Consider the following 12265-nt stretch of genomic DNA (forward strand, 5'->3'; position numbering starts at 1 on the left):
AAAAAAAAAATACAATACCGCCCCCCCCAACATTACAACCCACCAGCCACATATCCCTAATCTAACCCAAACCCCCCTTAAATATACCTAACACTAAGCCCCTGAAGATCTCCCTACCTTGTCTTCACCACACCGGATCCTGATCTGTCCAGAAGAGCCTCCGAAATCTTCATCCAAGCCCAAGCGGGGGCTGAAGAGTGACGTCCATCCTCCGGCTGAAGTCTGGATCCAAGCGGCGGCTAAAGAATTCCATCTTCGGGCAGAAGTCTTCATCCTATCCGGGCAGAAAAGTCGATCCGGACCGGCAAACATCTTCATCCAAGCCGCATCTTCTATGTTTTTCCATCCGATGACGACCAGCTCCATCTTGAAGACCTCCGGCGCGGATCCATCCTCTTCTTGCGACGTCCTAAGTCCGAATGAAGGTTCCTTTAAATGATGTCATCCAAGATGGCGTCCCTCGAATTCCGATTGGCTGATAGGATTCTATCAGCCAATCGGAATTAAGGTACGAAAATTCTGATTGGCTGATGGAATCAGCCAATCAGAATCAAGTTCAATCCGATTGGCTGATCCGATCAGCCAATCAGATTGAGCTTGCATTCTATTGGCTGATCGGAACAGCCAATAGAATGCGAGCTCAATCTGATTGGCTGATCGGATCAGCCAATCGGATTGAACTTGAATCTGATTGGATGGAAAAACATAGAAGATGCGGCTTGGATGAAGATGTTTGCCGGTCCGGATCGACTCTTCTGCCCAGATAGGATGAAGACTTCTGCCCGAAGATGGAATTCTTTAGCCACCGCTTGGATCCAGACTTCAGCCGGAGGATGGACGTCACTCTTCAGCCCCCGCTTGGGCTTGGATGAAGATTTCGGAGGCTCTTCTGGACAGATCGGGACCCGGTGTGGTGAAGACAAGGAAGGGAGATCTTCAGGGGCTTAGTGTTAGGTTTATTTAAGGGGGGTTTGGGTTAGATTAGGGGTATGTGGGTGGTGGGTTGTAATGTTGGGGGGTATTGTATGTTTTTTTTTACAGGCAAAAGAGCTGAATTCTTTGGGGTATGCCCCGCAAAAGGCCCTTTTAAGGGCTGGTAAGGTAAAAAAGCTTTTCTATTTTAATTTTAGAATAGAGTAGGGTATTTTTTTATTTTGGGGGGCTTTGTTATTTTATTAGGGGGCTTAGAGTATTTGTAATTAGCTTAAAATTGTTGTAATATTTTTATTATGTTTGTAATTAATTTTTTTATTTTTTTTAACTTAGCTTTTTTATTTTTTTACTTTAGTTAGTTTATTTAATTGTATTTATTTGTAGGTATTTTATTTAATTTATTTATTGATAGTGTAGTGTTAGGTTTAATTGTAGATAATTGTAGGTATTTTATTTAATTAATTTATTGCTAGTGTAGTGTTAGGTTTAATTGTAACTTAGGTTAGGATTTATTTTACAGGTAATTTTGTAATTATTTTAACTAGGTAACTATTAAATAGTTCTTAACTATTTAATAGCTATTGTACCTGGTTAAAATAAATACAAAGTTGCCTGTAAAATAAATATAAATCCTAAAATAGCTACAATATAATTATAATTTATATTGTAGATATATTAGGGTTTATTTTACAGGTAAGTATTTAGCTTTAAATAGGAATAATTTATTTAATAAGAGTTAATTTATGTAATTAGATTTAAATTATATTTAACTTAGGGGGGTGTTAGGGTTATGGTTAGACTTAGCTTTAGGGGTTTTGAGTAGCGGTGAGGTCCGGTCGGCAGATTAGGGGTTAATACTTGAAGTTAGGTGTCGGCGATGTTAGGGGTTAATACTATTTATTATAGGGTTAGTGAGGCGGATTAGGGGTTAATACATTTATTATAGTAGCGGTGAGGTCCGGTCGGCAGATTAGGGGTTAATAATTGTAGGTAGGTGGAGGCGACGTTGTGGGGGGCAGATTAGGGGTTAATAAATATAATATAGGGGTCGGCGGGGGTTAGGGGCAGCAGATTAGGGGTACATAAGGATAACGTAGGTTGCGGCGGTGTACGGAGCGGCAGATTAGGGGTTAATAATAATATGCAGGGGTCAGCGGGGGCGGCAGATTAGGGGTTAATAAGTGTAAGGTTAGGGGTGTTTAGACTCGGGGTACATGTTAAGGTGTTAGGTGCAGACATAGAGACTGTTTCCCCATAGGAAACAATGGGGCTGCGTTAAGAGCTGAACGCTGCTTTTTTGCAGGTGTTAGGTTTCTTTTCAGCTCAAACTGCCCCATTGTTTTCTATGGGGGAATCGTGCACGAGCACGTTTTTGAAGCTGGCTGCGTCCGTAAGCACCGCTGGTATCGAGAGTTGCAGTGGCGGTAAATTATGCTCTACGCTCCCTTTTTGGAGCCTAACGCACTGAAAACGCAGCCATTCTGTGAACTCTAAATACCAGCGGTATTTAAAAGGTGCGGGGGAAAAAAAGCATGCATTAGCTACGCGGGTCGTTACCGACAAAACTCTAAATCTAGCCGCAAGTGTTCAAATTCCATGCCTTCAAATTTAGAAATTTAAGATCCTATGAAAAACTGGGCCTCGAGACAAAAAAAGTCTGGTCTAATAAAAAAGAGACCAAAGCTGGCAAATGGACATTCAGACAAAGTCCGCATACCAAAACCTGAAAGGCCATGCTGGTGCTATCAGTAACACATAAGATTGTTTCATTAAAATCTTGGAAAACACCCTTTGGAAGAAGAACCAAAAACGGAAAAAAGAACGCAGGTTGATAAAACAGAGAACTGCTAAAGTATTCATCATTTCCGCCTGAAAATCACCAAACCTGGAAAGGTATCTGAAGATTCCTGTTCAGGCGAGATGGCCAACAGATCTAATTCTAGAAGACCCCACATCTGTACAAGTTTAAAAAAAACACATCTGGATAGAGAAACCACTCCCCCGGATGATTAAAATGATGGCTGAAATAATCAGCTTCCCAATTGTCTACACCTGAGATATGAATCGCAGAGTCTTGACAAGAGTTGGATTATGCCCAAGAAAATATCAAAGATACTTCTTTCATCGCTAAAGGACTGCAAGTCTTCCTTAATTATTGACATATGCCACTTTCTGTGACATTGTCTGATTGAAAACAAAAGTAAAGTTCTCTCTTCAAATAGAGGCCAAGCCTGAAGAGCTCTAAAAATAGCATGGAGTTCTAAATATTGATTGGAAACCTCACCTCTTGAGGATTCCAAATCCCTTGTGCTGTCAGAGATCCCCAGACATCTCCCCAACCTGAAAGACTTGCATCTGTTGTGATCATAATCCAGAAAGGAAGAGGAAAGGAGGCCCCTTTAAACAATAAGGTGATGGTTAAACCATCAAGTCAGAGAAAGCTGAGTGTTGGGATTAAAGTATATCAACTGTGATAACAAAGTATAATCCCTGCACCACTGGTGCAACATGCAAAAGCTGTAGAAGTCTCATATGAAAATGAGCAAAGGAGATTGCGTCTGATGCAGCGATCATAAGACCTAAAACTTTCATGCACATAATCACTGAAGAGAATTATAGAGACTGAAGGTTTAGACAAGCTAAGACCAATTTTATTTGTCTCTTGTCTGTTAGAAAAAGAGTCATAGACACTGAACCGATCTTGGAAAGGTGACCTTGTCTGAAGAATCAAGAAACTCTTAGGTAAATCGATCCTCCAACCATATACTTGAAGAAACAACATTAGTTGTTTTGTGTGAGATTCAGCTAAAAGAAAAAACTGAACTAGTACCAAGACATCGTCCAAAAACACTGCAATACCTTACCCTCTGATTACAGAAAGAACACCAAGAACCTTCGAGAAAAATCTTGGTGCTGTTGCTAGGCCAAATGGAAAAGCAACAAATTGGTAATGCTTGTCTAGAAAAAAGAATCTCAGAAAACAATAGTGGTCTGGATGAATCGAAAAGTGAAAATAAGCGACCTGTAAATCTATAGTGGACATGAAATAACCTTGCTAAATAAAAGGTAGAATATTCCTTTATAGTCACCATCTTGAAAGTTGGGACTCTTACAAAACAATTTAAAAATTTCAGATCAAGGATTGGATCGATAAAAAGTCTTCCCTCTTAGGGACAATGAATAGATTGAAAATAGAAATCCAATCCCTGTTCTTGCCGCCTGGATGAGGACTTCTCCGGCTGGATGGATCCTTCAAGCGGGACTTCAAGAACTGTAAGTGGATTGTCGGGGTATAGTGAGGTTTTTTGGGTGGGTTTTATTTTTAGATTAGGGTCTGGTCATGTAAAAGAGCTAAATGCCCTTTTAAAGGCACTGTCCATACAAATGCCTCTTTTCAGGGCAATGGGGAGCTTAGGGTTATTTTAGATTTTTTTTGTATTTGGGGGTGTTGGTTGGGTGGGTGGTGGGTTTAACGGTTAGGGGGGTGTTTTGTTTTTTTTACAGGTAAAAGAGCTAATATCTTTGGGGTAATGCCCCTCAAAAGGCCCTTTTAAGGGGCCATTGGTAGTTTATTGAAGGCTAGGGTTTTCTTTTTATTTTTGGGGGGGGGGCTTTTTTATTTTGATAGGGCTATTAGATTAGGTGTAATTATTTTTTATTTTTGATAATTCATTTTTTTTTTGTAACAGTGTTTGTTTTTTTGTAATTTAGTACTTTTAATAATGTTTAATTGTATATTTAAATAATTTGAGTAGGGTTAGGTTTCTTTAATATGTAATTTATTTAATTTAATTGGTAGCTTAATTGTATTATAATAGTTAGGGTAGGTTAATAGTTTAAAATAGTTTATTTTAATTCTACAGGTAAGTTTAATTTTTTTTTGAAGATAGGGATGTTGTAATTTTAATTTAAAGTTAGCAGCTTGTTAGGTTTAGGGGTTAATAGCTTAATTTACTTTATGGCAATGTGGGGGGCTGACGGTTTAGGAGTTAATAGGTTTAGGTAGTGATGTGGGAGGCTAGAGGTTTAGGGGTTAATACGTTTATTTAGGTTGCGGCGATGTCGGGGAGCAGCGGGATAGGGGTTAAACATTTTAGTATAGTGGCAGCGTTTAGTGACAGGGTATGAATAAATTTGGGAAAAAGCCGAAAAGACGCAAGATCGATGACTGCTAGTTAACAAAATGCTCATCGCCCCGTACTTGGTGCGCATCTTTTTGCCGACTTTTTTCATAAATAAGTAGAGCGTATTGAGATACGTGGCCGCGATGTTAGGCGAGCGTATTGACACCAACAAATGCAACATAGTTGACACTTTGATAGATATCCCCCATAGTCTCTAATTAGAGCCAGAAGCCTTAGGGAAATGAGAGGTTTTCCTTTCGTCAGAATAGAGAACAGAACGAAAATAAAAGAGCGCTTCAACTTTACCCTTAAATTACTTATCTAAGGGCAGAAAAAAAAAACTCCCTTATCCCCAGATATAATACAATCCAATTGAGAACCAAACAAATTATTACCCTGAAAAGATAGAGATAATTTATATTTTAGGCAGAATTTCAAGATTAAAACCATAAAGCTCTTCTAAATAGAATAGCTAAAAACATAGATTTAACAATCTTAAATGACATCAAATACAGTATCATAAATAAAATGATTCACATATTGAAGCAAAAAACAATGTTATATACTTCAGAATCTGATAACTGCTACGCTGACTGTCCAACCTGAAAGTTGAAGCAGCAGCAGCATCATCCTAAGAAAATAAAAAGTATGTAAATATGCTCTTCTAAGGTAAGATTCAAGACTCCTTAAAGGATCCTGAAAAAAATAAGTACCATCTTCCAAAGAAATAGCAGTACATTCCCAAAAAGGAACCAGGTTTAGACCATTCTTTAGCAAACATATTACAGATAGCATCTATCATAGGAAAGAACCTCAGGAGCAACCTTAGAAATCTTTAAACACATAATTTAAATTATTATCAACTTAGATATTAGGAGAACTAGACTCTCCTTAATACGTAAGGTTAACAATACTTCCTTTAAAGAGAACGATAATGTACAATTTGGAAAAAAAAAAAAGATTAGTCAGTTATCTCTGATGCAGGATCCTCAGAGAAAAGAACCCTCATCAGCAGAAGATACTTAAGTATGATGTCGGTCAGTACAAAATTGATTAAATCTATAACAAGTTTTGAAAGACCTTTACATTTATTTGAAGGGGCAATGGCAGTCATAGCCTTCTTGTGGCTGCAGCAGTAACATTTTTATATCTGCAGAACTATTAGGTACATTAAATAAACTGAGAAAGTAAAAACAGTAAATGTAATTGTACACACAGAAACATTATCAGCATATAATATGATAAAATAAGTGCCCATAATTAAGCTGAGGGAATAAAATCAGTTTGACAATAATAACACACTTGGCTTTTGGTAAAATTGTGTTCAGGCATCTTGGTGTCTACAGTAACATCAGAGGCAGGATCAGTTTGAGACATCTAGCAAAATGTAACAAACAAGAAAAATAACATTTAGACAAAATATCCAATTTCCACAATGTAACAGTTTCAGAAAATAGGAAAAATTAATGATAGAATTTTTAAAGAAAAAAATAAAATCAAAAGCAAGCATCATAGCTCTGTATAATAAAATGAAAGCAGCGAGCCAAAGAGGGAGAGGCTTAATGTAACAAATTTAGGCGCCAAAAATGACGCAAAGATGACGCAAATGCAGAGGAAAAAAAAACTTTTGCCGCCAAAGCTAACCACGACTATGCACCCAAAAATTTGTGTCAACAAAGACGCAAGAAATGACGTGACTCGCGTCACAACGCAACATTGCGCCAAAAATTTCTGCGCCAAGAATTACGCAATAAAAAACAGCATTTTGCGTCCTCGCAAGCCTAGTTTGCCCATGAAAATTTTGAAAAACTGAGGTAAGACATTTTTTTACTTAAATAAACTCCCCAAAACATAAATTCCATACTGAAACTGTTAGATTGCAAAAAGGGAAATAAACATAGACCTGACTCATGGCAAATATAAGCAAATACATATATTTAAAACTTTTTAACATAAAGCACCAAACATAGCTGAGTGTGTCTTAAAAAATGATACATACTTACCAGAAGACACCCATCCACATATAGCAGACAGCCAAACCAGTTCTGAAAAATATCAGCAGAGGTAATGGTATAGGAGTATAACATTGATCTAAAAAAAGGGAGGCAGGGATGAATCCCTGCGACCGAGTACAAAGAGCCTTTGAAAGGATTTCCCATGGGTGAAACCACTAAAACAGGCGATACTCCCTTCACATCCCTCTAACAAACACTGTACTCTGAGAGGAATTGGGCTTTAAACTGCTTAGAAGCGCCTATCATAGAAGAAATCAAGCACATCTTGCTTCACCATCTCCATAGGAGGCAAAGTTTGAAAAACTAAGGTATGAGTGTGGTGGGAGGTGTATTTATAGGCATTTTGAGGTTTGGGAAACTTTGCCCCCTTCTGATAGGAATGTATATCCCATACGTCACTAGCTCATGGACTCTTGCCACTTACATGAAAGAAAAGAAGGTAACTTCTAACTTCTGTAAAATCAAAGTATGATTACCAAAACCACCAACGTTCTTCCCAGGCTTAGCTTGAAAACCATTCTGAGTAGATGTACCAACAGATACACAGGCTGAAACAACAAGAGAAGTAGTAGAACAACTACTTACAATAAGGGACCTTGATCCTTACCAAGTGCCTGAGATGTTTGTTCAATATCTGTTTGAACACCTGCTGAAGAATGAGAAGTATCAAAGCTGCCCAAGAATGAGAAGTATCAAAGCTAGACAACAATTGTTTTTTTTTTCTTTTTTAACTAAGTGAGAATTCAAAACATCACCCTTATCATCAGGAAACTGAGAATTACCCTCAGACAGAATACACTGTAATGGATATAATTTATTCAACCTTGCAGAAGGGTTAAATGAATTTCCAGGCTTAGATCATTCCTTAGAATTCACGTCAGAAACAGCATCAGGAAAAGGAAAAACTTCAGGAAGTTTAACAACAGTCTTAACAACTGAATTTAAACTATTACAAGGTTTGTCATCAGAAGCTTTAGGATTTTTAACCCCTAAAGAAATCAAGACCTAATTAAAAAGAGAAAGAATACATTCAACTTTAAACAAACATGAGGAAATATTAGGCTCAACATCAGATAAAGATTCCTCATCAGCAGAAGACATAACAGTATCCCTGGCCCCAGGGCACATAGTGCTGGTAGAAAGAGAAACATATACTGACCTTAAACACTTTTTTTTGCAGGCAGGAGAGCAGCAATACCTTCAGATGCTGCTGTAATTAATTTTCTCAATTTAAATGAAAGTTCCTCAGCATTCTCCTGTAATGAAGAAACAGAAGAAGCATTATTGCTCACAGAAACTGCATTAGATTGGTCTGACTGAAACAAAATTTTTTTAACACGAGTCAAATAAATGAGCTGAGGAAGGTACTTCAGCATTCTTAAAGTAAGCACACCAATTGGTAGAATGGTGATCAGGGGATTCAGTTTCTGTAGTAGAAATAGGAACAGAATCAGAAGGTTCCATTATAGCATTTAATAATGCATAAAGCACTATAAACCCCTAAAATAAGCTCATGAAGAATGGAAAACCTACCCCTTCCTAAGTAGCTTAAGTAATAATGTGTGCCAAACTGAACTAGCTCCAAAAAAACGCAACATGTGCATAACATAAGCGTGCACTAACCAGATGAGTGACAGTGTGAAAAACAAAACTAGGCGCCCCAAAAAACTGATGTGCGCAAACCCAAAGGGGAATAGCAAAGAAAGATTCTGTTCCAGGGCCACATTTAAAGAAACGACACTCCTCCACTATCTAAGTAGCAGGCAGCCAAACCAGTACTGAAACATAGTAGAGGTTATGGAATAGGGGTATATTGTAAATCCATAAAGGGAGGCAACAGACAACTCCTGCGACAATTATGGAAAGTTTATGAAGAAATTCCCATGAGGTGAATAAAATAATCAAACAATACCCCAAATACATTCCTTTGACAAGTACTGCAAACTGAAGGGAAACTGGGCCTCAAAATACACTGAAAACCCCTCACTGGGGCATGAAAATCATGCACATCTTTATTCTTCAACCACCTCCAGCAGAGGCAAAGAAAAGACTGAGGTATGTGTGAGGTGGGCACAGATTACTTAGAAACACCAGCGAGTCGGACTAAGCGCTTAATTTAAAAAGTCAAAGCTTTATTTCAAAGATTTAAAACATGCTTAAAATCCAAAAGTTTCAATCACAGCTCATCCCTTTAGCTGTCTTACGCGTTTCGGCCCCCCTGGCCTTATTCATAGACATAACTTTACATTGTGAGTGTCCTTCTTTTATACAAAATAGCCAAAATGGCCCCTTTGATTTACTGTGATTTCATTTGCTCAGACATTGATTACTCAGATTACTAACACATGCATAGGATTAACCTTTTCATTTACACAGGATTTTGAACATTTGCACAAAATTAACCCTTTATTGTCTGTTTCGCCTAGCATGATTCATATGTGCTTATCTTTAGCTGATACTACAGTCTGGTTTTTGATATTTGAATCTTATAAGTGGGTTAAATTTAACTAAGTTATATAATATTCCCTTCTCAATCTTGGTTTAATTAACATGGTTTATGATCTATTAAACAAAGGTAAATAACCTTTAGATGCTTTTATAATATGGTAGCTCTCCATTGCTAATTATTTATAAACTTTCAGGAGATAAGCCCTTAAATGAATATCAGAATCATGCAATGTACAAAAATTCTTTCATTTTTAAAAAAACGGATGCTATACTTCAATAGCCTTTTCTCCAATTTATATGGTTAATTCATTACCTTTTTTGGTAACCGAAAATTAAATTATGTAGATTTTAGAACAGTGAAATATAGATATAAGTGACATTTCTCAGTTATCCGACAGTGATTATGTAAAGAGGTTATCTATACATTGGGGGGCAATATATAGTCAATTCTGGATTGGGTCATGGACTAAAAGCAAAATCCCTTTCACCATCCTCATAGCTATTGTATTTCTTTGCTTATTAATGAGGGTCAATTCTGGGATTTATACTTATGTCCTTTTCCAAAAATTAATAATATCCCCCTCAATGTTTAAGCCCTTAGGTCTTCTGGTTTGTAACTGGAAGATCCAGAAAGCTTATCTATAGAGGAGGTGACTAGCTCTATCTCCTCCCCTTGATCTAGGCTTTACTAGCTCTATAATTTGCCACCTAAACGAAGTAACATCCTGATTATGGCAATAAATAAAGTGCCTTGACAAATCTGAACATTCATTCTTGTTCTTAATGTCATTTAGATGTTCTCTCACTCTTGCTCTTGTCTCTCTAGTAGTACATCCTGTGTACTGCAACCTACAACAAGTGCATTCAATAAGGTAAACCGCATATGAACTACGACATGTGCTGCAGCTTTCGTGGGTATATACCTTATTGGTGACACGTGATTGAAACGTCTGCCCAATACATACGTGTGAGCATGCAATGCAATTAGTGTAGTTACATTTATAGTGGCCTTTTATTGTAAGCCAACTACTTGTGTGTGTTCCTGTTTTCTTTAATTGACTAGGGGATATTAAATTTCCAATAGTACACCCTCTTCTGGATACATAGTTACAACCTCCTTCTACATAATCTTTAAGGCTATCCTCAGCCGACACTATTGGAAGATGTTTCCTAATAATGCCACAGATGTCATGGAATTGAGGGCTATAGGTAGTAGAAAAAGTGGGTCTTAAATGATCAAAACTTTTTTGGCGTTTAACAGTTTCCTCATTTATAAGCGTAGCTCTATCCATTCGTGACACTTCCAAAAGTGCTCTGTTCACAGTCTTAGGCCGATAGCCTCTTTGTAATAGTGATTCCTTGAATTTGTTACTTTCTAATAGAAAATCACTATTCTCAGAACAATTTCTTTTAATACGCATAAATTGCCCTTTTGCTACCCCAAAGCCTGTATGCTTTGGGTGGTTACTTTTTGCGTGCAGTATTGTGTTTGACATAATAGGTTTTCTATAGAGCGTAGTTTTAATACTGTTAGTTTCAGTTATTCCTTCTAAGACTATGTCTAAATATGGAATCTTTGCTCTTTCAAACTGATATGTAAACTGTAAACCTGCATGGTTTGCATTCAGATAATCCACATACTGATCAGCCTCCTCTTCTGTGCCCTGCCACATGAAGAGGAGGTCATCAATAAAGCGTTTGTACAGTTTAATCTTGTCACGAAATGGGTTTTCACCTCCAAAGACGTGGGACTGCTCCCACCATCCCATATAGATGTTGGCGTATGATGTGTGAGGTGGGACCTATTATATTATAGCTCTTGGGGTTTGAGAATCTTTGTCTCCTCCAAGTGTTAAGAATGCTAATTCCCACTGTGGACTCTCACCACCTGTATGAAAGAAAATAGATTTTTTTTTGCTGTTGTTTTTATAAGCATACTTAGTACAGATGTCTTCCTATATAGTAAGTCTTATCTTATTTAAAATTATATTAAAGGAACATTAAACACTAAATACACTATATAAGCAAAGTATTGTGGTTCCCTCTAGTGATGGGTGCTGAAATATTGAAATCTTTCACTTCAATACAGTGCTGATCGGTTTGCATATGTGCAGCAACTCTCCTTCAGATTTCTGCAGTGTAATCTTGGTCTATAATGGCAGCACCGATGATTAGAGGAAGGTGCATGAAATGTGTTTAGTGTCCCTTTAAAGGGATAGTATACACCAATTTTCATATAACTGCATGTAATAGACACTACTATAAAGAATGATATGCACAGATACTGATATAAAAATCCAGTATAAACACTTTAAAAACTTACTTAGAAGAATCCAGTTTAGCTCCGTTTAAAAGGTTATTGGAACACCCACTGCAAGTGGGAAATAGCAGACACTCCCCCTTCTTTTGCATATGAAAATATCCTTTACACAAACAGAAGCAAGCTGGAGTAGGTATACGTCCGTATTCTCCTAAAACTTTGGGGCTTGGTTAGGAGTCTGAAAATCAGAGCAATGTTATTTCAAAATACGCAAAACTATCCATTTAAAAAAAAACAACAACTTTATGGGCTAATAAATAGATCATCTACGAAACATTTATACAAAGAAAAAAATGAGTGTATAATGTCCCTTTAACCCCTTCCCACCATTAGGACATTCCATAGCATCCTAATTGCGCTGAGCTTTAGTGCCCTTAGAATAGCATGGAACGTCCTGTGCAGCTTTCTAAATGGAATTGCGATGT

This window comes from Bombina bombina, chromosome 2 (assembly GCF_027579735.1).
Source record: "Bombina bombina isolate aBomBom1 chromosome 2, aBomBom1.pri, whole genome shotgun sequence".
NCBI lineage: Eukaryota > Metazoa > Chordata > Amphibia > Anura > Bombinatoridae > Bombina > Bombina bombina.